This window comes from Bombina bombina, chromosome 7, assembly GCF_027579735.1.
Source record: "Bombina bombina isolate aBomBom1 chromosome 7, aBomBom1.pri, whole genome shotgun sequence".
Lineage (NCBI taxonomy): Eukaryota > Metazoa > Chordata > Amphibia > Anura > Bombinatoridae > Bombina > Bombina bombina.
In genome coordinates, this window is record NC_069505.1 from 91978427 (window position 1) to 92001134 (window position 22708).

The 22708-nt window shown below is 37.9% G+C and overlaps 1 protein-coding gene across 13 annotated transcripts in view; it reads left to right on the forward strand.

Moving 5' to 3' along the window:
• Positions 1-20478: 20478 nt before the first annotated feature.
• LOC128665913 (3-galactosyl-N-acetylglucosaminide 4-alpha-L-fucosyltransferase FUT3-like) overlaps positions 20479-22708 on the forward strand; it is a 126018-nt gene continuing 123788 nt past the window's right edge. For 9 of the 13 annotated variants that reach the window (XM_053720171.1, XM_053720173.1, XM_053720172.1 and 6 more), the window contains exon 1: positions 20709-20908. The gene's annotated coding sequence lies outside the window, so the exon portion shown is untranslated. Of the gene's footprint in view, positions 20909-22708 lie in introns of all 13 variants that reach the window. The other 4 variants (XR_008403192.1, XR_008403194.1, XR_008403193.1 and 1 more) reach the window with 1 other exon arrangement.

Consider the following 22708-nt stretch of genomic DNA (forward strand, 5'->3'; position numbering starts at 1 on the left):
TCTTCAGGAGGGTAGTCATTTTTATAGATTGGATTCTCCCCCACCATGATAAAGGTTTGGTTGCCCATTTAACAAGATCATTTTGTGTGTTGTGTAGTAAGGAGTTATAATTTTTATTGAAAAAAGTAATCATATTTGGAGAAAGGTGTATACTCAAGTATTTGATTGAGTTTGTCTGGAGTCGCAATGGGCAGATTTCTGTCAGTTTCTAAAAGTCTGTTGGAGAAGGGATATATTCAGAATTTCTGAGTTCACTTTGTTGACTGAAAAATTAGAGAATTTGCCAAATCTATCTAATTTGACCATGATCGCCGGGACAGAAGTCAACAGAGATGAAAGAGAAAACAGAACATCATCTGCGTACATCGCAACTTTAAAGTAATTTGGTCCTATTCGTATACCTTTAATGTCGTTGCTACAGACATGGGATGCTAATATTTTCAAGGACAAAATAAATAGGGTAGGGGACAGGGGGCATCCTTGATGTGTGCCATTGTGTATTGTAAAGGAATCCGAAAGCATGTCGTTTGCTTTCCCCTTAGCGCTCAGTTGGGAATATAGATTGAAGATTCTAGAGATCATTTTAGTACCAAAGCTGAATGTTAATAGAGTGTGTTTGAGGAAGTTCCAGTTTGTTCTATTGAACGCTTTTTCCACGTCAGTTGTGATTATTACTGAATCTATAATGTGAAATTAGGCATATTCCATTAAGGTTATAGCTCTCAGGGTATTATCTCTAGCTTCACGTTTGGGTACAAAGCCCACCTGATCTACGTGTATTAAGTCATTTAATATAGAATTTGTGCGGTTTGCTAGAATTTTACTAAAAATCTTAATATCTGAGTTTAGCAATTAAATAGGACGGTAACAACTCAGGTCTTCTTGTAGTTTACCCGGTTTGTGGATTACCGAAATATGCTTTAGCAACATTTCTGGTCAAAATTAATCAAGGATTTGAAATAGGGTCAGAAGGTGAGGGGCTAGTATATCCTTGAAAGTTTTATAATAAAGGTTGGTTAAACCATCTGGTCCTGGGCTTTTTCCCAAAGGTAATTTGGAAATCACCACTCGGATTTCTCTTAGCGAGATGGGTTTGTCTAGTTTGTGTGTTTGGACACTGGTTAACTTATTTATGTCAGCTGCTTCTATGTATTGTTGCATATCATTAAGGTGTTCCTTTGTAGTTGGTATTTTAAGATTATATAGTTGCTTGTAAAAGTCGCTGAATTGGATTGCTATATCCTTACTGTTGTAAGTATAAGTGTTGTCTTATTTTTTTGATTTTGTTAATATATGCTTGACCACCTCTTTGCTCTAAGAGCTTGTGCCAGCAAGGGACCTGATCTATTACCCTCATAGAAATATGTTTTCTTTAGTGCCAATGCCTTTTTCTGTGCTTCTTTAGTGAGAATGCTATTTATCTCTTTTATTATATTGATTAACTGGGTGAGGAGATTAGAGTCTTTCAGGAGATTTTTGTGCCGGGCTTCTGTCTGGAGTAAATGAGAGGTTAGTGTTTTCATTGTGGAGTTGTATGTTTTTTTTTCAAGTAAGCCTGATGTTTAATATCCTCTCCCCGTAAGACTGCCTTATGTGCTTCCCATATAATAAGAGGTGACATGTCAGGGTACGAATTATGTTTAAAATATTCTGAAAGTTTCTCTGATAGGGCCTGTTTTGTCGGGGGATGGTGTAATAGGTAATCGTCCAACTTCCATATGAAAGGATGAATAGGGTGATCTGGCCATATTAGTTCTAATGTAATCATTGAATGATCTGACCAGGCTGTAGGCAAAATATAAGTGTCTGAAACCAATGAGAAACTGGATTGATCTATAAATAAATAGTTAATTCTGGAGTACACAGCCCACGGATGAGAATAAAATGTTTAATTCCTCTGTTGAGGATGCTGTATTCTCCAGACATCTACCAATCCTAACTGTTTAAAACAGTGATAGACTGAGTCTGGGGGTCTGGTGGAGGGTTTTGATTGTTTTGTTGTTATGTCAAGTGCTGAGTCCATTGTCACATTAAAGTCTCCCCCTAGTATTACCATTCCCTTTCGCATTTCTAAAACTAGTGACAATAGGCGTTTGAAGAAGGAGGATCTGTTAGAATTAGGGGCATATATATTAATTAAAGTTACATGCCTGTTGAATAGAATACCAACCACTATAAGAATTCTACCTTCTTTATCTGTAGTAGAGCTAATTAGTTGGAAAGGAGCATTTCTATGAATGAGTATTTCCACCCCGTTCCTTTTCTTCATGTTAGAACTAAAATAACCTATAGGGAACTCCTTAGATGAGAATTTTGGTGTTGCTAATGTGGAGAAATGGGTTTCCTGAATAAACACGTTGGAAGTTTTCTTTTTTGCAAACCATCTCAGTGCCACTGAGCGTTTAGTGGGCGAATTAAGGCCCTTTGTATTCTGGGATATTATGTGTATGATTTTATGCATTAGTGTTAAAAAAAATTATGTAAAGCCTATGTGGAGTTGTCTGTAGCTCCTTACCTTGGCTTGGGAGTAGAACATTAGGGGTGCAGTCTCTGGCCTCTACAGTCCCATATAGATGGTAAAACGCTATTCACATAAACCTTAACATATCTTAACAGAATTCTGGGCCCAGTAGGGGCAAATCTATCTAATTACTAGAGGGGGTACTGTAGCAGCAATACTCTGCTACAACTTCTTGAGCTGTTTAACATCCTTGGTTTAATGGGGAGTTAAACTAAGCTATTCCTATTCGTATATTATAGGACCTACATCTTAAAGTATTCTATGGCACAATCTAAATAGAAATTTGGTGAGGGAGTATTTGTAGTCTATCATTCCTGGATGGGCCTATTGCCCTATTTCAGAAGAGCATTTTCCAGCCTCTAGTATGTGGAGGACTTCAAGACTTTGTGGGTCCATGCAAAGTGGTGTCCCTGTTGTCAATTTGTGTTTCCTGTCTACTGTAGTCCATTTCTGTCATTGAGGCTTAGGTAGCATTGGTTTGTGGTTCTGCTTTCCAGAATTGGGATCTTCTTCCTGAGATAGTCTTGATAGTGGTATGTTGAGCTGAGAGCAGAATCTTCCAAAGTCTTCCATTTCTTTGTAAACTGCTTCTATGTTATCTTTTGTTACTTTTAACAGAAAAGGGAACCCCCAACGATATGTGATTCCGTGTTCTCTCAAGTGAGAGGTGAGGAACCCTACTTCTTTGTGTTTAGAGAGTGTAAGAGGGCTTAGGTCTGCATATATTTAAATAACATATCCATTCCATGTTATTGAAGACTTTTTCCTGGTGGCAGCCATTATATTCTCCTCCTGAAAAAAATGACATTTTAAGATGATATCTCTTGGTGGAGCAGTTGCTAGTAGACATGTGCATGGCGAAAAAATTTGGTTTGGATCGATTTGGATTTTTTTTCATTTCGGTTCGGAGCGATTCGAATTCGGAAAAATTTGAATCAATTCGGTTCGGATTTGTTTCAGATTCATTCGGATTCGAATAAATTCGGTTTGGATTTGTTTTGGATTCATTTGGATTCGAATAAATTCGGCTGGATTCGGAAATTCGGAATTTCGGTAAGTGTTAGGTGGTATTAGACTAGTATTATGTACTGTACATTAGGTGTAACCCATAGCAGAGTGATATAACCTAATATACTGTACAATACTAGTGTAATCCATGGCCATCCGAATCTACCAAATAAATCCGAAGTTATTCGGATTTATTCGGTAGATTCGGCACTATTTTAATTCAGAGATTCGGTTCGATCCGAATCTACGAATTTTCAGAATTTTCCGAATTTCCGAATCGAACCGAACCGAATCGCACATGTCTAGTTGCTAGCAGTTTGGGACGTAAAGCTCTGTGATCTCTTTCTAATAAACTTGTGGAGTCTGGTTCAGTGTCCAATAAAAAGTGGAAAAGATTCTGTAAATACTGTAATAAATCTGCATTAGAGACCGCTTCTTGTATACCTCTTACTCTCAGGTTCTGCCGGCGGCCTCTGTTATCCAGATCTTTTATCTGGCTTTGGAGCTGTATAATTTCTGTTGTCTGTTGCTGGAGTTGCATTGTTGTTAGGTTTGTAGACTCAGATAATTCCTCTGCATGTTCCTCCAGCTGTGAAACTCAATTGCCTATGTCTGTTATATATTTTCTGACCTACGCTAGACCCTCTTCGATCACTTGGCTGACCTGAGACATAAAGTTGGAAAAGTCCTCTTTTGAGGGTAAAGAATTTAGATCTGCTCTCGTGAGAGGGTGGTCTTCATTTTGTACTATGGTGTCTGTATCTTGTCTCTCTTCACTCATTTTTAATTGGGGAGAAGCTGGTTGTGATGAACTTGTAGATTCCACCGTCTTGAAGAATGCATTCATTTTTGCATTTGGGGTGGTAGTTGACTTTGTTTGTCAGCTTTCATTTGCCTTTTGGACGTCATAATAATGATAAGTACACCCTCAGTTAGACTGTGTGGATTCCTCAGTCTTCTGGATTTCCCACTCTTATGTATTTGAAGGAACTTACAACGTGTTTGTATTAAGGAGGCAGATACTGTGCATGTAGATGGACTTTTTGAGATATGTAGTTCAGGCCACCTTCTGTGTTGTGGATGCTTTGGTGAAGTATCTTTTGTCCTCTAGGATGTTTTACCAGTCCCGAATGCAGAATGTCACAGTTCTCTGTGGGGTACAGGTTAGGAGGCCCTTTGTAGCAAATAAAGAGCTCAGCATAAATTGAGTATGATAGTAATGATTCCCCCTGTAATTCGTGTCTTAATCTTGTTTGGCGGTTAATATTTAGATGCTCCCACCCCTCCTATGTTGGCCTTAGGATGATGCGTGCTTTCAGTGCAAATATATCTCTCAACGATACACTGGAATATATCTTTATTGTTGCTGCGTGATAGCTTAGGTCTATTGGCGTATGCTTTGATAGGTGAGGATTATATGTTAATTGTACCATATGTCTTCTATATTTGTCAGTGTTTGAATTAGTCCCTTTACATATTCACTTCTCTCTTGTGTGTTCAATCTTGCTTTATGCCTTATCCATTTCCCATTTTGTCTTTCCTGTTATATAACCAAGTTTCTGGCAAACCTCCTACTAGTATTGGTCACCCTTTTGCCCATGTATTAGAGTAAGGCCTAAGGTGTGTGTCGTATGTAACGCAGCTCCTGCAGCAGTGTTTGTGATGTTCCCAGACTCACTTGATCTTCTGTTCAATACTGCCTGAAGTGGTGTCTTGTCTCCTTGAACTGCAAATTCCCGGTACTTTCTTGCGATGTTCCTTCTAGTTTCATCGTGGCTAACGGCTCTTTTTGTATGCGCGGTCCTCTGAGGCCTTAAGATATGTTTTGCAATACACGTTCCAGGTCTCGCTGACGGTTGTTGAGGGCTGGGAGGGTTTTTGTCCCCAGTCTAGGTTGCAAAGAATGTCTCCTCTGTTAAATGGTCCTCATAGGGTGTAGGATCGGGTCTACAGTCAGTGTGTAGATGTTGCTCAAGGAGCCAGCTTTCGGAGCTCTACACAAACGCGGTCATGCTGGTCCTCGGCTGGCTCAGCCCCCCTAGAGTGCTGTTTATATACAGATGTATCTAAAAAACTGATCCATTCCTTTGAAAATTCCAGAGTAAATCTTAGACAGTTGGTTGATATATTAAGTTCTTCAACAAACTCTTGCAAAGACTCCAAAGAGCCCCCCCCCCACGTCATCTAAAATGCCAAATTTTACACTATTGCTGATACTTAAAATTTTTCTAAATGCACTTCTTTTCAAATTCACTAACAAAAATATTGGCATATAGCTGTACCTTTTCGTTACAAGTAATATGTATCTTGAAAAAGAAAGTAATTAAAATAAAGTATAATCCTCAGTAAATTTTCATTGAAATTAAATTGCAATGTAGTTAAAGAAATGTCTTGTTTTATAAAGTTGAGTACTGATTGTATACCTGCTTCATGCAGTATGGACGTGTATAAACTCACTATATCGAAGCTGAATAAAATCTCAACTTCATTGCAAGGGGTCCCACAAATTTTATTTAAGAATTGCCCTGTATCTTTAAGAAACGATTCTTGTTTTGCAGCTATAGGGTTCAACATATTTTCTAGAAAAATGGAGATACATGTAAAGACTGAGTCAGTACCAGCCACAATTGGCCTGCATGGAGGTTCCCTTAGATTTTTATGAATTTTTGGCAATGTATAGAACACTGGAGTAATGGGGTCTCTTTTTTTTATAAGAAAAATAGCCAGACTCTTAGTAATGACCCCCTTTGACAATGCTTCATCAACAATTTGATTAATTTCCATTTGGATTTCAGCAAGTGGGTCACCATAAAGAATCCTGTATATTACTCCATCCGATAATTGACACAATATTTCTAGTACATAGTATTCTGAGTCAAGTACAACCACAGATCCGCCCTTATCTGCACTTTTTATCACAATCTCCTTATTTTTAGCTAGGTTTTCTAATGCTTGTTTTATTTCGGCTAGATTACGAGTTTTTGTCGGTAAGGCTTGCGTTGCTAACAAGCCTTTTTTTCCCACCGCTCCCTTAAGACAACTCTGGTATTACAGGTTTTTTTAAACCTGGTGTTAGCCGCAAAAAGGTGAGCGTAGAGCAGAATTTAGCTCCACATCTCACCTCAATACCAGCGCTGCTTAAGTCAGCGGTGATCTGGCTAAATGTGCTTGTGCACGATTTCCCCATAGGAAACAATGGGGCTGAGCTGGCTGAAAAAAAACCTAACACCTGCAAAAATGCAGCGTTCAACTCCTAATGCAGCCCCATTGTTTCCTATGGGGAAATTAATTTTATGTCTGCACCTAACACACTAACATGAACCCTGAGTCTAAACACCCCTAATATTACACTTATTAATCCCTAATCTGCCGCCCCCGCTATCGCTGACACCTACATTATATTATTAACCCCTAATCTGCCGCTCTGGACACCGCCGCCACCTACATTATACCTATGAACCCCTAATCTGCTGCCCCCAACATCGCCAACACCTACTTTTTATTTATTAACCCCTACTCTGCCGCCCCCAATATCACCATCACCTAACTACACTTATTAACCCCTAATCTGCCACCACCAACATCGCCGCCACTATAATAAACATATTAACCCCTAATCTACTGCCCCCAACATCGCCGACACCTACATTATAGTTATTAACCCCTAATCTGCCCCCTCCAACGTCGCTGCAACTATATTCAATTTATTAACCCCTTATCTGCCGCTGCCGCCAACGTCGCTGCCACTATAATAAATGTATTAACCCCTAAACCTAAGTCTAACACTAACCCTATCACCCCCCTAACTTAAATATAATTTAAATTAAACAAAATAAATTTACTAAAATTAAATAAATTATTCCTATTTAAAACTAAATACTTACTGATAAAATAAACCCTAAGATAGCTACAATATAACTAATAGTTACATTGTAGCTAATTTAGGATTTATATTTATTTTACAGGCAAGTTTGTATTTATTTTAACTAGGTACAATAGTTATTAAATAGTTATTAACTATTTAATAACTACCTAGTTAAAATAAGTACAAAAGTACCTGTAAAATAAACCCTAACCTAAGTTACAATTATACCTAACACTACACTATCATTAAACTAATTACCTAAACTACCTACAATTAATTACAATTAAATTAAATAAACTAAATTACGAAAAACAAACAAACACTAAATTACAGAAAAAAAAAGAATTACAAGAATTTTAAACTAATTACATCTAATCTAATCCCCCTAATAAAATAAAAAAGCCCCCCAAAATAATAAAATTCCCTACCCTACACTAAATTATAAATAGCCCTTAAAAGGGCCTTTTGCGGGGCATTGCCCCAAAGTAATCAGTTCTTTCACCTGTAAAAAAATACAATACCCCCCAACATTAAAACCCACCACCCACACACCCAACCCTACTCTAAAACCCACCCAATCCCCCCTTAAAAAAACCTAACACTACCGCCCTGAAGATCTCCCTACTTTGAGCCGTCTTCACTCAGTCAGGCACAAGTGGACTTCCAGAGGGCAGAAGTCTTCATCCGATCCAGGCAGAAGAGGTCCTCCAAGCGGCAGATGTCTTCATCCAGGCAGCATCTTCTATTTTCATCCATCCGGAGCGGAGCGGGTCCATCTTCAATCCAGCCGACGCAGAGCCATCCTCTTCAAACGAAGTCCAAGCGAAGAATGAAGGTTCCTTTAAATGACGTCATCCAAGATGGCGTCCCTTGAATTCAGATTGGCTTATAGGATTCTATCAGCCAATCAGAATTAAGTTAGGAAAAATCCTATTGGCTCATCCAATCAGCCAATAGGATTAAGCTCACATTCTATTGGCTGTTCCAATCAGCCAATAAAATGCAAGCTCAATCCTATTGGCTTATTGGATGAGCCAATAGGATTTTTCCTACCTTAATTCCGATTGGCTGATAGAATCCTATCAGCCAATCGTAATTCAAGGGATGCCATCTTGGATGACATAATTTAAAGGAACCTTCATTCTTCGCTTGGACTTCTTTGAAGATTATGGCTCCGCGTTGGCTGGATTGAAGATGGACCTGCTCCACTCCGGATGGATGAAGATAGAAGATGCCGCCTGGATGAAGACATCTGCCGCTTGGAGGACCTCTTCTGCCCGGATCGGATGAAGACTTCTGCCCCTCTGGAGGTCCACTTGTGCCCAGCTGGGTGAAGATGGTAGGGTGATCTTCAAGGGGGGTAGTGTTAGGTTTTTTTAAGGGGGGATTGGGTGGGTTTTAGAGTAGTGTTGGGTGTGTGGGTGGTGGGTTTTAATGTTGGGTGGGGTATTCTATTTTTTTACAGGTGAAAGAGCTGATTACTTTGGGGCAATGCCCCGCAAAAGGCCCTTTTAAGGACTATTTGTAATTTAGTATAGGGTAGGGAATTTTATTATTTTGGGGGGCTTTTTTATTTTATTAGGGGGATTAGATTAGGTGTAATTAGTTTAAAATTCTTGTAATTCGTTTTTTTCTGTAATTTAGTGGGGTTTTCTTTTGTTTATTTAATTTAATTGTAATTAATTGTAGGTAGTTTAGGTAGTTAGTTTAATGATAGTGTAGTGTTAGGTGTAATTGTAACTTAGGTTAGGGTTTATTTTACAGGTACTTTTGTACTTATTTTAACTAGGAAGTTATTAAATAGTTAATAACTATTTAATAACTATTGTACCTAGTTAAAATAAATACAAAGTTGCCTGTAAAATAAAAATAAACCCTAAGATAGCTACAATGTAACTATTAGTTATATTGTAGCTATCTTAGGGTTTATTTTATCGCTAAGTATTTAGTTTTAAATAGGATAATTTATTTAATTTTAGTAATTTTATTTAGATTATTTTAAATTATATTTAAGTTAGGGGGGATTAGGGTTAGGTTTAGACTTAGGTTTAGGGGTTAATACCTTTAATATAGTAGCGGTGACCTTGGGGTGGCAGATTAGGGGTTAATAAATGTAGGTAGGTGTCGGCGATGTTAGGGACGGCAGATTAGGGGTTAATAAAATTTAACTAGTGTTTGTGAGGTGGGAGTGCAGTGGTTTAGGGGTTAATATATTTATTAAAGTGGCGGCGATGTCCGGTCGGCAGATTAGGGGTTAATATATTTATTAAAGTGTTTCCGATGTGGGGGGGGGGGGGCTCGGTTTAGGGGTTAATAGGTAGTTTATGGGTGTTAGTGTACTTTTTAGCACTTTAGTTAACCCCTTAATGACCACAGCACTTTTCCATTTTCTGTCCGTTTGGGACCAAGGCTATTTTTACATTTTTGCGGTGTTTGTGTTTATCTGTAATTTTCCTCTTACTCATTTACTGTACACACACATATTATATACTGTTTTTCTCTCCATTAAATTGACTTTCAAAAGATACCATTATTTTCATCATATCTTATAATTTACTATAAAAAAAATATAAAATATGAGGAAAAAATGGAAAAAAAACACAATTTTTCTAACTTTGACCCACATCTACAACCACCAAAAAACACCCATGCTAAATAGTTTCTAAATTTTGTCTTGAGTTTAGAAATACCCAATTTCTGCATGTTCTTTGCTTTTTTTTGCAAGTTATAGGGCCATAAATACAAGTAGCACTTTGCTATTTCCAAACCACTTTTTTTCAAAATTAGAGCTAGTTACAATGGGACACTGATATCTTTCAGGAATCCCTGAATATCCCTTGACATGTATATTTTTTTTTTTTTAGAAGACATCCCAAAGTATTGATCTAGGCCAATTTTGGTATATTTCATGCCACCATTTCACAGCCAAATGCGATCAAATAAAAAAAATTGTTCACTTTTTCACAAATTTTTTCACAAACTTTAGGTTTCTCACTGAAATTATTTACAAACAACTTATGCAATTATAGAATAAATGGTTGTAAATGCTTCTCTGGGATCCCCTTTGCTCAGAAATAGCAGACATATATGGCTTTGGCTTTGCTACTTGATAATAAGAAGGCTGCTAAATGCCACTGCGCACCACACGTGTATTATGCCCAGCAGTGAAGGGGTTAATTAGGAGCTTGTAGGGAGCTTGTAGGGTTAATTTTAGATTTAGTGTAGTGTAGCAGACAACCCCAAGTATTGATCTAGACCCATTTTGGTATATTTAATGCCACCATTTCACAGCCAAATGCGATCAAATAAAAAAAAATGCTAAATTTTTCACAATTTTAGGTTTCTCAGTGAAATTATTTACAAACAGCTTGTGCAATTATGGTACAAATGGTTGTAAATGCTTCTCTGGGATCCCCTTTGTTCAGAAATAGCAGACATATATGGCTTTGGTGTTGTTTTTTGGTAATTGGAAAGTGGCTAAATATGGCTGCGCATCACACGTGTATTATGGCTAGCAGTGAAGGGGTTAATTAGGTAGTTTGTAGGGAGCTTGCAGGGTTAATTTTATCTTTAGTGTAGAGATCAGCCTCCCACCTTATACATCCCACCCCCTGATCCCTCCCAAATAGCTCCCTTCCCTCCCCCACCCCACAATTGTCCCCGCCATCTTACTGGCAGAAAGTCTGCCAGTACTAAAATGAAAGCTATTTTTTTTTTATTTATTTTTTTAGCATATTTACATATGCTACTGTGTAGGATCCCCCCTTAGCCCCCAAACTCCCTGATCCCACCCAAAACAGCTCTCTAACCCTTCCCCTCTGCCTTATTGGGGGCCATCATGGGTACTGGCAGCTGTCTGCCAGTACCCAGTTTGCAAAAAAAAAAACGTTTTTTTTTTATTATTTTTTTAACATTTTTTTCTGTAGTGTAGCTTCCCCCCCCCCACAGACTAACCCCCACCACCTTACTGATGTTTTTTTTTATAAATATTTCCCCCCCCCCCCCCATTTTTTCATTTTTGTGCACTTTTTTTCTGTAGTGTAGCGGCTCCCACCTGCTCCCTCCCCATGCACGTGCCCGCCCCCCGTGCATGTGCACGCGTCCGTGCGCGCCTCCGGACATCCCCACCCACGATCCCGCCCCCTCCAGATCAGCAGGGCCATTGATGGCCACCACCCGTCTCCCATACCGACTCCAACCCATCAACCAAAAGAGCCACCAATCTCCAGTGCAGAGAGGGCCACAGAGTGGCCCTCTCTGCACCGGATGGCTAAAAAAATTTATTGCAGGATGCCTCGATATCGAGGCATCCTGCAATAACCGGAAAGTAGCTGGAAGTGATCAGGATTGCTTCCAGCTGCTTTCCAGACCGAGGACGTGCAGGGTACGTCCTTGGTCGTTAACTGACTTTTTTTTGAGGACGTACCCTGCACGTCCTCGGTCGTTAAGGTTTTTTTAACATTTTTTCTGTAGTGTAGCTTCCCCCCCCCACAGACTAACCCCCACCACCTTACTGATGTTTTTTTTATAAATATTTCCCCCCCCCCCATTTTTTCATTTTTGTGCACTTTTTTTCTGTAGTGTAGCGGCTCCCACCTGCTCCCTCCCCATGCACGTGCCCGCCCCCCGTGCATGTGCACGCGTCCGTGCGCGCCTCCGGACATCCCCACCCACGATCCCGCCCCCTCCAGATCAGCAGGGCCATTGATGGCCACCACCCGTCTCCCATACCGACTCCAACCCATCAACCAAAAGAGCCACCAATCTCCGGTGCAGAGAGGGCCACAGAGTGGCCCTCTCTGCACCGGATGGCTAAAAAAATTTATTGCAGGATGCCTCGATATCGAGGCATCCTGCAATAACCGGAAAGTAGCTGGAAGTGATCAGGATTGCTTCCAGCTGCTTTCCAGACCGAGGACGTGCAGGGTACGTCCTTGGTCGTTAACTGACTTTTTTTTGAGGACGTACCCTGCACGTCCTCGGTCGTTAAGGGGTTAAGAGTTTTATGTTACGCGTTAGCCCATAAAACTCTTAACTACTGACTTTTAAATGCGGTAGAAGTCTTGACAGGAGAGAGTCTACCGCTCACTTCTTCCAAGACTCATAATACCAGCGTTAGGCAAGTCCCATCAAAAAGATAGGATACGCAATTGACGTAAGGGTATTTGCGGTATGCTCGAGTCGCGGAAGAAAAGTGAGCGGTACACCTGTACCTTCCAGACTCGTAATACCAGCGGGCATTAAAAAGCAGCGTAGGGGACCTCTCAACGCTGCTTTTTAACCCTAACGCAAGACTCGTAATCTATCAGTTTGTATGTTAAAATGTTCTTAGTTGTTGTAACAGGGATTTTATGTCATTCTGCACAAATCTAATAAAAGTTTCCACCCCAGGATTGGTAGTACTTGGCACAAACTTCGATTTATTAGTCAGCCCAAAAGATTTCAAATCAAAGACAGTATTGTATTGTAAAGCATTCTTATTGGCATTTGGTATAGACATCTCTTGGGTTGAAAAATGTGTTTATAACCTCAATAATGGAAGACAATATATAAATATTTGTCTAAATTAAAGGTATTGATGTTCTTAGAATGGCAAAAAAGACAATCCTTTGCTTAATATACTTAATTCAACTTCCGTTAATGCATATTTAGATATATTTATTACCAATTTACCATCTATATTACTTCCATTACATTCAACAGCTGTTTTTGGTTCTCTTAGTCCCATCATTGTTAAGTCAAATGTCTCTGATACAGATTCCATATATACATTGTTATCTTTACATACCAAAGACGTTCCGGCACAGACATTCAAACCAGTATCTATTTCTTCCGTCCTCTGTAGGTTTGGTTGCTTCTCATGGCGATGGATTGCACTTGTTCATTTTTGCCGCTTGTGCTTGCGGCCGCCCCTCCGGTATCTGTATCAGAACCCATTCCTAAAAAATCTTCTGATGATGAAATCTTTGAGGTGCCTTGCTCCTCTATGCACCAACTCCTCTTCCCGTCTTCCTTGTTCCCACTGAGTGACGTCACGTATTCCGTCATCTTGCGACCACAGGTATACTCTATTAGTTTGGTAGTCCTCCAGGTCCCGGACAAATTTTTGGCTTTTTGTCTCCTTTAATTCCTTACGTTACTTATCGATAAGCTTATTCATATCCATTTTGATCTTTGTGTGTGTATATACAGTGTATATATATATATATATATATATATATATATATATATATGTGTGTGTGTTTATATATATATTTATATGTATGAGTGGGTATATATATATATATATATATATATATATATATATATATATATATATATATATATATATATATATATATATATATAAATATGTGTGTGTGTATATATATATATATATATATATATATATGTGTGTAAATGTAAAATTGTATGTAGATTAGGTTTACAATGACTTACTTATTTACTTGTTAATGGGCTACATAAGTTATTCTCTCTACATTTTGTGGATAGTGGAGGATTTTAATTTCACTTTTCTCCTAAATGTTGGTTGCTCAGAAAGGTAAACTGATGTTAAATGCATGACAACTCCCATACAGAAGAAAATTATTCATTGATTTATTGATTGCATGGTGGCACTTTATAATGTAGAAATGCCAAAATATAAGAAACTTATTTTCAGACGGCTAGATTACGGGTTTTGCGGTAAAAGCAGCGTTAAGGCTCTTTTTCACTACCGCTGGTATTACGAGTTTTTCAGGTTTAGGGGCACCGCACTCTTTTATGGCTGTAACGTAACTACCGCAGCTTTCCAAAAGTCCTTTTTCAATGGGACTTCCATAGCGCCGGTATTACGAGTCTGCCTGGGAGAACAAAAAGTGAGTGGTACAGCCTAAAACTTCAAGATTCATTACCGTAAACTGAAAGTCAGTAGTTATGAGGTTTACGCTACAAAGCTGTAACATAAAACTCATAACTAAAGTGTTAAAAAGTACACTAACACCCATAAACTACCTATTAACCCCTAAACTGAGGCCTTCCCACATTGCAAACACTAAAATAAAATTATTAACACCTAATCTAGTGCCCCGGACATTGCCACCACTATAATAAACACATTAACCCCTAAACTGCCGTACTCCCGCATCGCAAACACTAGTTAAATATTATTAACCCCTAATCTGCAGCCCCTAACATCGCCATCACCTACCTAAATGTATTAACCCCTAATCTGCCGCCCCCAACGTCGCCGCCACTATACTAAAATGTATTTACCCACAAACCTAACCCTAAGTCTAGCCCTAACCCTAACACCCACTAGCTTTAATGTAATTAAAATAAATCTAAATAAAACCCAATATTAATAACTAAATAATTCCTATTTAAAACAAAACACTTACCTATAAAATAAACCCTAAACTAGCTACAATATAACTAATAGTTATATTGTATCTAGCTTAGGGTTTATGTTTGTTTCACAGGCAAGTTTGCATTTATTTTAACTAGGTAGAATAGTTACTAAATAGTTATTAACTATTTACTAACTACCTAGCTAAAATAAATACAAATTTACCTGTAAAATAAAACCTAACCTGTCTTACACTAACACATAATTTTACACTACAATTAAATCAATTACAGAAATTAAATACAATAAACTAAATTACAAAATAAAAAAAGAAATTATCAGATATTTAAACTAATTACACCTAATCTAATAGCCCTAGGCCCATAGGGCCTTTTGCGGGGAATTGCCCCAAAGAAATCAGCTCTTTTACCTGTAAAATAAAATACAAACAACCTTCCAACAGTAAAACCCACCACCCACACAACCAACCCCCCAAATAAAATCCTAACTAAAAAACCTAAGCTCCCCATTGCCCTGAGAAGGGCATTTGGGTGGGCATTGCCCTTAAAAGGGCATTTAGCTCTTTTTTCAACCAAACCCTACTCTAAAAATAAAACCCACCCAATAAATCCTTAAAAAAACCTAACACTAACCCCTGAAGATCCACTTACAGTTTTTGAAGACCCGACATCCATGCTCAACAAAGCCGGCAGAAGTCCTCATCCAACCATGAAGAAGTCTTCATCCAACCGGGCAGAAGTCTTCATCCAACCGGGCAGAAGTCTTCATCCAGATGGCATCTTCTATCTTCATCCATCTGGCGTGGAGCGGATCAATCTTCAAAACATCTGGTGTGGAGCATCCTCTTCTATCGACGTTTTCTTGAACAATGAATTCTCCTTTAAATTACGTCATCCAAGATGGCGTCATTTGAATTCTAATTGGCTGATAGAAATCAGTCAATTAGAATTAAAGGTGAAAAAATCCTATTGGCTGATTGGAACAGCCAATAGAATGCGAGCTCAATCCTATTGGTTGATTGGATCAGCCAATAGGATTGAAGCTCAATCCTATTGGCTGATTGCATCAGCCAATAGGATTTTTACCCATTTAATTTCCGATTGGCTGATAGAATTCTATCAGCCAATCGGAATTCAAGGGACGCCATCTTGGATGACATCATTTAAAGGAACCTTCATTCTGCAAGAAGACGGTGATTGAAGAGGATGCTCTGCGCCGGATGTCTTGAAGATGGAGCCACTCCGCGCCGGATGGATGAAGATAGAAGATTCCGTCTGGATGAAGACTACTGCACGTCTGGAGGACCACTTCTGCTTAGATGAAGACTTCTCCCAGCTTCGTTGAGGACTTCTTGCCACTTGGATGAAGACTTCTCCTGGCTTCATTGAGGATGGATGTCCGGTCTTCAAAACTGTAAGTGGATCTTCGGGGGTTAGTGTTAGGTTTTTTTTAAGGGATTATTGGGTGGGTTTTATTTTTAGATTAGGGTTTGGGCACTTGAAAAAGTGCCCATCCAAATGCCCTTTTCAGGGCAATGGGGAGCTTAGGTGTTTTTAGTTAGGATTTTATTTGGGGGGGTTGGCTGTGTGGGTGGTGGGTTTTACTGTTGGGGGGTTGTTTGTATTTTTTTTTACAGGTAAAAGAGCTGATTTCTTTGGGGCAATGCCCTGCAAAAGGCCCTTTAAGGGCTATTGGCAGTTTAGTTTAGGCTATGTTTTTTTTTTATTTTGGGGGGGCTTTTCTATTTTGATAGGGCTATTAGATTAGGTGTAATTAGTTTAAATATCTGATAATTTCTTTTTTTATTTTGTGTAATTTATTGTTTTGTTTTTTTGTAATTTAGGTAATTGTATTTAATTTATGCAATTTATTTAATTGTAGTGTAAGGTTAGATGTTAGTGTAAGACAGGTTAGGTTTTATTTTACAGGTAAAATATTTATTTTAGCTAGGTAGTTAGTAAATAGTTAATAACTATTTAGTAACTATTCTACCTAGTTAAAATAAATACAAACTTGCCTGTAAAATAAAAATAAACCCTATGCTAGATACAATGTAACTATAAGTTATATTGTAGCTAGCTTAGGGTTTATTTTATAGGTAAGTATTTAGTTTTAAAAAGGAATCATTTAGGTAATGATAGTAGGTTTTATTTAGATTTATTTTAATTATATTTAAGTTAGGGGGTGTTAGGGTTAGGGTTAGACTTAGGTTTAGGGGGTTAATAAATTTAGTATAGTGGCGGTGACATTGGAGGGAGGCAGATTAGGGGTTAATTAATGTAGGTAGGTGGCGGCGATGTTAGGGGCGGCAGATTAGGGGTTAATAATATTGAACTAGTGTTTGTGATGCAGGAGTGCAGCGGTTTAGGGATTAAAATGTTTATTATAGTGGCAGCGATGTCCAGAGCGGCAGATTAGGGGTTAATAAGTATAATGTAGGTGCTGGTGATGTCGGGGGTGGAAGATTAGGGGTTATTAAGTGTAATGTAGGTGTCAGCAATGTCAGGGGTGGCAGATTAGGGGTGTTTATACTTGGGGTTCATGTTAGGGTGTTAGGTGTAAACATAAATTTTGTTTCCCCATAGGAATCAATGGGGCTGCATTACTGAGCTTTACGCTGCTTTTTTGCAGGTGTTAGAATTTTTTTAGCCGGCTCTCCCCATTGATGTCTAAGGGGAAATCGTGCACAAGCACATAAAACCAGCTCACCGCGGCTTTCAGCAGCGTTGGTATTGGAGTGCGGTATGGAGCTTAATTTTACTCTACGCTCACTTTTTGCCTGATAACGCCGGGTTTTTGTAAACCTGTAATACTAGCGCTGTAGGAAAGTGAGCAGTGACAATAACTTGCAAGTTAGCACCGCACCCCTCATAACGCAAAACTTGTAATCTAAATAATTGTATTTTATTTATGTAATTGATTTAATTGTAGTGTAAGCTTAGGTGTTAGTGTAAGACAGTTTAGGTTTTATTTCACAGGTAAATTTGTATTTATTTTAGCTAGGTAGTTAATAAACCATTAATAACTATTTAGTAACTATTCTACCTAGTTAACATAAATACAAACTTAGCTGTGAAATAAAAATAAAACCTAAGATATATACAATGTTTAGGGTTTATTTTATAGGTAAGTGTTTAGTTTTAAATAGGAATTATTTAGTTATTAATATTAGGTTTTATTTAGATTTATTTTAATTACATTAAAGTTAGTGGGTGTTAGGGTTAGTGTTAAACTTAGGGTGAGGTTTAGGGGTTAATAAATTTAGTATAGTGGCAGCGACGTTGGGGGGGCGGCATATTAGGGGTTAATAAGTGTAGGTAGGTGGCGGCAACGTTGGGGGTGGCAGATTAGGGATTAATAAGTGTAGGTAGGTTGCGGCGACATTGGGGGCGGGAGATTAGGAGTTAATAACATTATGTAGGTGGCGGCGATGTTGGGGGCAGCAGATTAGTGGTTAATAAGTATAATGTAGGTGTCGGCGATGTCAGCGGGGCAGATTAGGGGTTAATAAGTGTAATGTAGGTGTCGGCGGCGGCAGATTAGGGGTTAAAAAATATAATGTAGGTTTCAGCAATGTTAGGGGTGACAGATTAGGGGTTAATAAGTGTAGGTAGGGGCAGCAGATTAGGGGTTAATAAATATAATAGATACACAAGAAAAGAAACAACGGCACTACTGTTGTTGTTACCCTCTTATTGGATTAGATTACACCCTAGTGTAAGTAATAAGGGTTAATAAGTAATGCTAATCAGGGATCCGGGTGCTGTACATAAACAGAGACAAGCACATGGAACATTTCTAATGCATAGCAGAAGAAAAGTATGTCCACAATTAGCACTCCACAACACAAAGGAAAAAAATATAACTAGGCAAAGGTGTTCCCAAGGAACATAGGAAATCCTCCAGTAAATGGTGGTAAAACTTAACTTTTATTATTTATTATAAAATTAAAATAACAATTATTAAAAAAACAGAGAATAAACAGGGGTGCAAACATACCCTAAATGAATACTCAGGTACATTAATGATCAAGGTTGTTAGCTTGAATAATTATAGAATATAACTGTTATATTCTATCATTCTTCAAGCTCACAACCTTGAGCATTATTTCAGGGAAACTGCTAAGCTGGTGGTATTAAAAAACTAAGGATAGACTATCTATCTCTACTTATTCAAGTTGTACATTGATATTATATTATATGTGGAGATACCAGTCAATTGCCACAGTGGTTTACCCAGATAGTCTCTGATCCCTAGTTCAGCCCCAGTATGATATTAGTGGCACTATGAAGTGACAATCCTATAGTGTCTATTTACTCATATCACAACAATTATATTATAGATATTATTTGGCAATAGTATGGACACTTCCCTTTGGTAGCAATCACTCTTCCTTTGGAGTTGATACAAGTATCGCACTCTATTGCTACATTGCTCGATTCAATATAATATATTATTATGTACCATTATTAATATCCTCCACTGGATGTGCATACTCTACCTTTGGAATATAATTAACCCTAGCTTAGTTTGATTTACCAGCCACCTATGTACTATATGCTCATTCTTCCCATCACTACAATGCACCCTTACCCCGCTGCAGAGGCATTAGCTCCTGTGGGCTACTCCCCCGTACCTGAGTATTAATTTAGGGTATGGTTGCACCCCCGTTTATTCTCTGTGTTTTTAATAATTGTTATTTAATTTTATAATAAATAATAAAAGTTGTTTTACCCCATTTACTGGAGGATTTCCTATGTTCCTTGAGAACCCCTTCGCTTAGTTATAATTCTTTCCTTTGTGTTGTCGAGTGCTAATTGTGTACATACTTTTCTTCTGCTATGCATTAAAAATTTTCCCTGTTAATGAATATAATGTAGGTGTCGGCAATGTCAGGGCGGCAGATTACGGGTTTATAAGTGTAATGTAGGTATCAGAGATGTCAGGGGCAGCAGATTAGGGGTTAAAAAATATAATGTAGGTGTCGGCAATGTTAGGGGTGGCAGATTAGGGGTTAATAAGTGTAGGTAAGTGGCAGCGATGTCGGGGGCAGCAGATTAGGGGTTAATAAATATAATGTAGGTGTCGGAGATTAGGGGTGTTAAGATTCGGGGTTTATGTTAGGGTGTTAGGTTTAAACATACATTTTCTTTCCCCATAGACATTAATGGGTCTGCGTTACGGAGCTTTATGCTCCTTTATTGCCGGTGTTAGGCTTTTTTTCAGCCGGCTCTCCCCATTAATGTCTTACCGCAGCTCACCGCAGCGCTGGTATTGGAGTGCAGTATGGAGCTCAATTTTACTCTACGCTCTCTTCTTGCCTGCTAACGCCGGGTTTTTGTAAACCTGTATAACCAGCGCTGTAGGTAAGTGAGCGGTGACAATAACTTGCAAGTTAGTACCGAGCAGCTCTTACCACAAAACTCGTAATCTAGACGTATATTATTTATGTGTAAATACTAGTGCCAAAGATTTAACCAAACAGAGCTGTGAAATTGTTCAGTGCATTAAGTGTTAAATATTCTAACAATGTCTATTACAACTTCTCTTTCTGTATGTATGCCAAATTGTTGATATGTTTGTGAAAATTCTGACGATTGCATCAACTAGAATAACCTACAATTTACAGATATTTCTTACGATCAAGCATTTTATTTTGTCAGGGGGTTGATGTGAGAAGACTTTGAAAGAAAGCCATTTCTGAGGAGATTAAGAAAGGTGAGGATGTTTATATATTTGTGTGTAAGAAGATAATTGCCTTTATGACAAAATATAATATAACAATACTAAAAAGATATTATGAATGATCTCAAAACCAGTAATTAAGTTGAGAGAGAAAACAATACATGACGTCAGAAAATTTTCCCTGTAGCTACAATTATAACAATACTTATCTTATCGTGCTCTGGAGGGCGTGATAACCTGGTGTTCTTCATGCCAGAGTCCCAGCCCCTCTAACAGCAGAGTTAACAGATTCTGTCTATTATAACTTCTCTTTCTGTATGTAAGCCAAAACTTTTAGAATATTTGAGAAAATTCTGACGATTGCATCAAATAGAATAACCTACAATTTACAGATATTTCTTACGATCAAGCATTTTATTTTGTCAGAGGGTTGATGTGAGAAGACTTTGAAAGAAAGCCATTTCTGAGGAGATTAAGAAAGGTGAGAATGTTTATATATTTGTGTGTAAGAAGATAATTGCCTTATGACAAAATATTAGAATTACCATTGAAATCGTATTATCCTAACAAAATGACACATAAAATATTGTAAATTCTTATTCGATATTTGCTATCAACAATATGACGCTGTTACAGTGTTTAATTAGGTACGGCACAATGTGTAATATTTTTATATTAATTGGTGCATTTTTTTTGGAAACTAATATATTGGGGTATATTAATGATAGTGTGAGTGGAAATGATACAAAGTAGCGTATCATGTCTGCTGCACATCGATAAATGCCGACAGCGTTTATGATTGCACCAGAAGTTCTTGTGAACTGCTGGTGCAATGCCACCCTTTGCAGATTTGCGGACAATCGGCCGCTAGCAAGGGGTGTCAATCAACCAGATCGTATTCTGTCCTCAGCCCCAGAGCCGCCGGACTAGTTAAAGGAGCAGCAGTCTTTAGAAGGCTCGCCGGAAACAAGGGGCATCGAGCTCTATACGGAGCTTGATAAATCGGCCCCATTAAGAAAACTCTACAGGGAATTTGCATTGATGATTTGCTAGGTGATATAAAAGCAGTGTATTGTAAATAAATGGTGTTTTTCCAGCATTATAATATCAGATCTCATTATTTTATCACTTTTATGTACACAGACTTGCTTCCTTATATTATATCTGTTTGTAAACCAAAGCTCAATACTTAGAAAGAACAATGGGAAATTAGCATTTTATTACTTAAAGGGACACTGAACCCAATTTTTTCTTTAAAGATTCAGATATTGCAGGCAATTTTAAGCAACTTTCTAATTTACTCCTATTATCAATTTTTCATCATTCTCTTTCTATCCTTATTTGAAAAAGAAGGCATCTAAGCTTTTTTTAGGTTCAGAACTCTGGACAGCACTTTTTTATTGGTGGATTAATTTATCCACCAATCAGTAAGGACAACCCAGGTTGTTCACCAAGAATGGGCCGGCATCTTAACTTACATTCTTGCATTTCAAAAAAAGATACCAAGAGAATAAAGAAAATTTGATAATAGGAGTAAATTAGAAAGTTGCTTAAAATGTCATGCTCTAGCTGAATCACGAAAGAAAAAATTTGGGTTCAGTGTCCCTTTAAACTATCCTGCAACCCGCTGAGAGTGTAATTTCTTCTGCTGTCTGTGTTTGCATAGTCTGTCAATAGCATATACTCCAGTATCAAAACTTTCAGTATAGGTTGTGATACCACAGTCTAAATCAGCAATTTAATGTGGAGAAATAGGGGTAAAGGAGAAACGTGTGAACAATTTAATACACTACAGCAGGTAAAATAGATCATTGGGAATAATTTAAAGGGGAGACATGTTTTGGGTGAACTGTCCCTTTAAGTAACTTCCTACTAAGAGATAAGACTGGCTAATAAATTCTATAGAAAAAAGAACTAATTGACAAGCTTATACAGGGCTATAGCAAAATAAATCAGTTATATATCATACTATATGCTTTCTATATGAAAAATATAATTTAACAATACTATTAAGATATTATGAATGAACACTTTAAGGTAAGAATTAACCTCTTTCAAAAAACTTTAAGGAAACAAATGTATACTGACAATTTTGCGTTCTCTTTGGTTCATTTATTCAGATTTTTATTTTGTTAAATTAAATCCAATTTTCATCACAAATGTATAGTCACGGCGAAACAAATGCACACCTCTAGTAGGAAGCTGACTTGAAGGGTTACTAATACGAAAAGGTGAGAGTAAGCGCTAAAAGAGCTTAAAAGGCTAAAGGAATGGGAGCTAA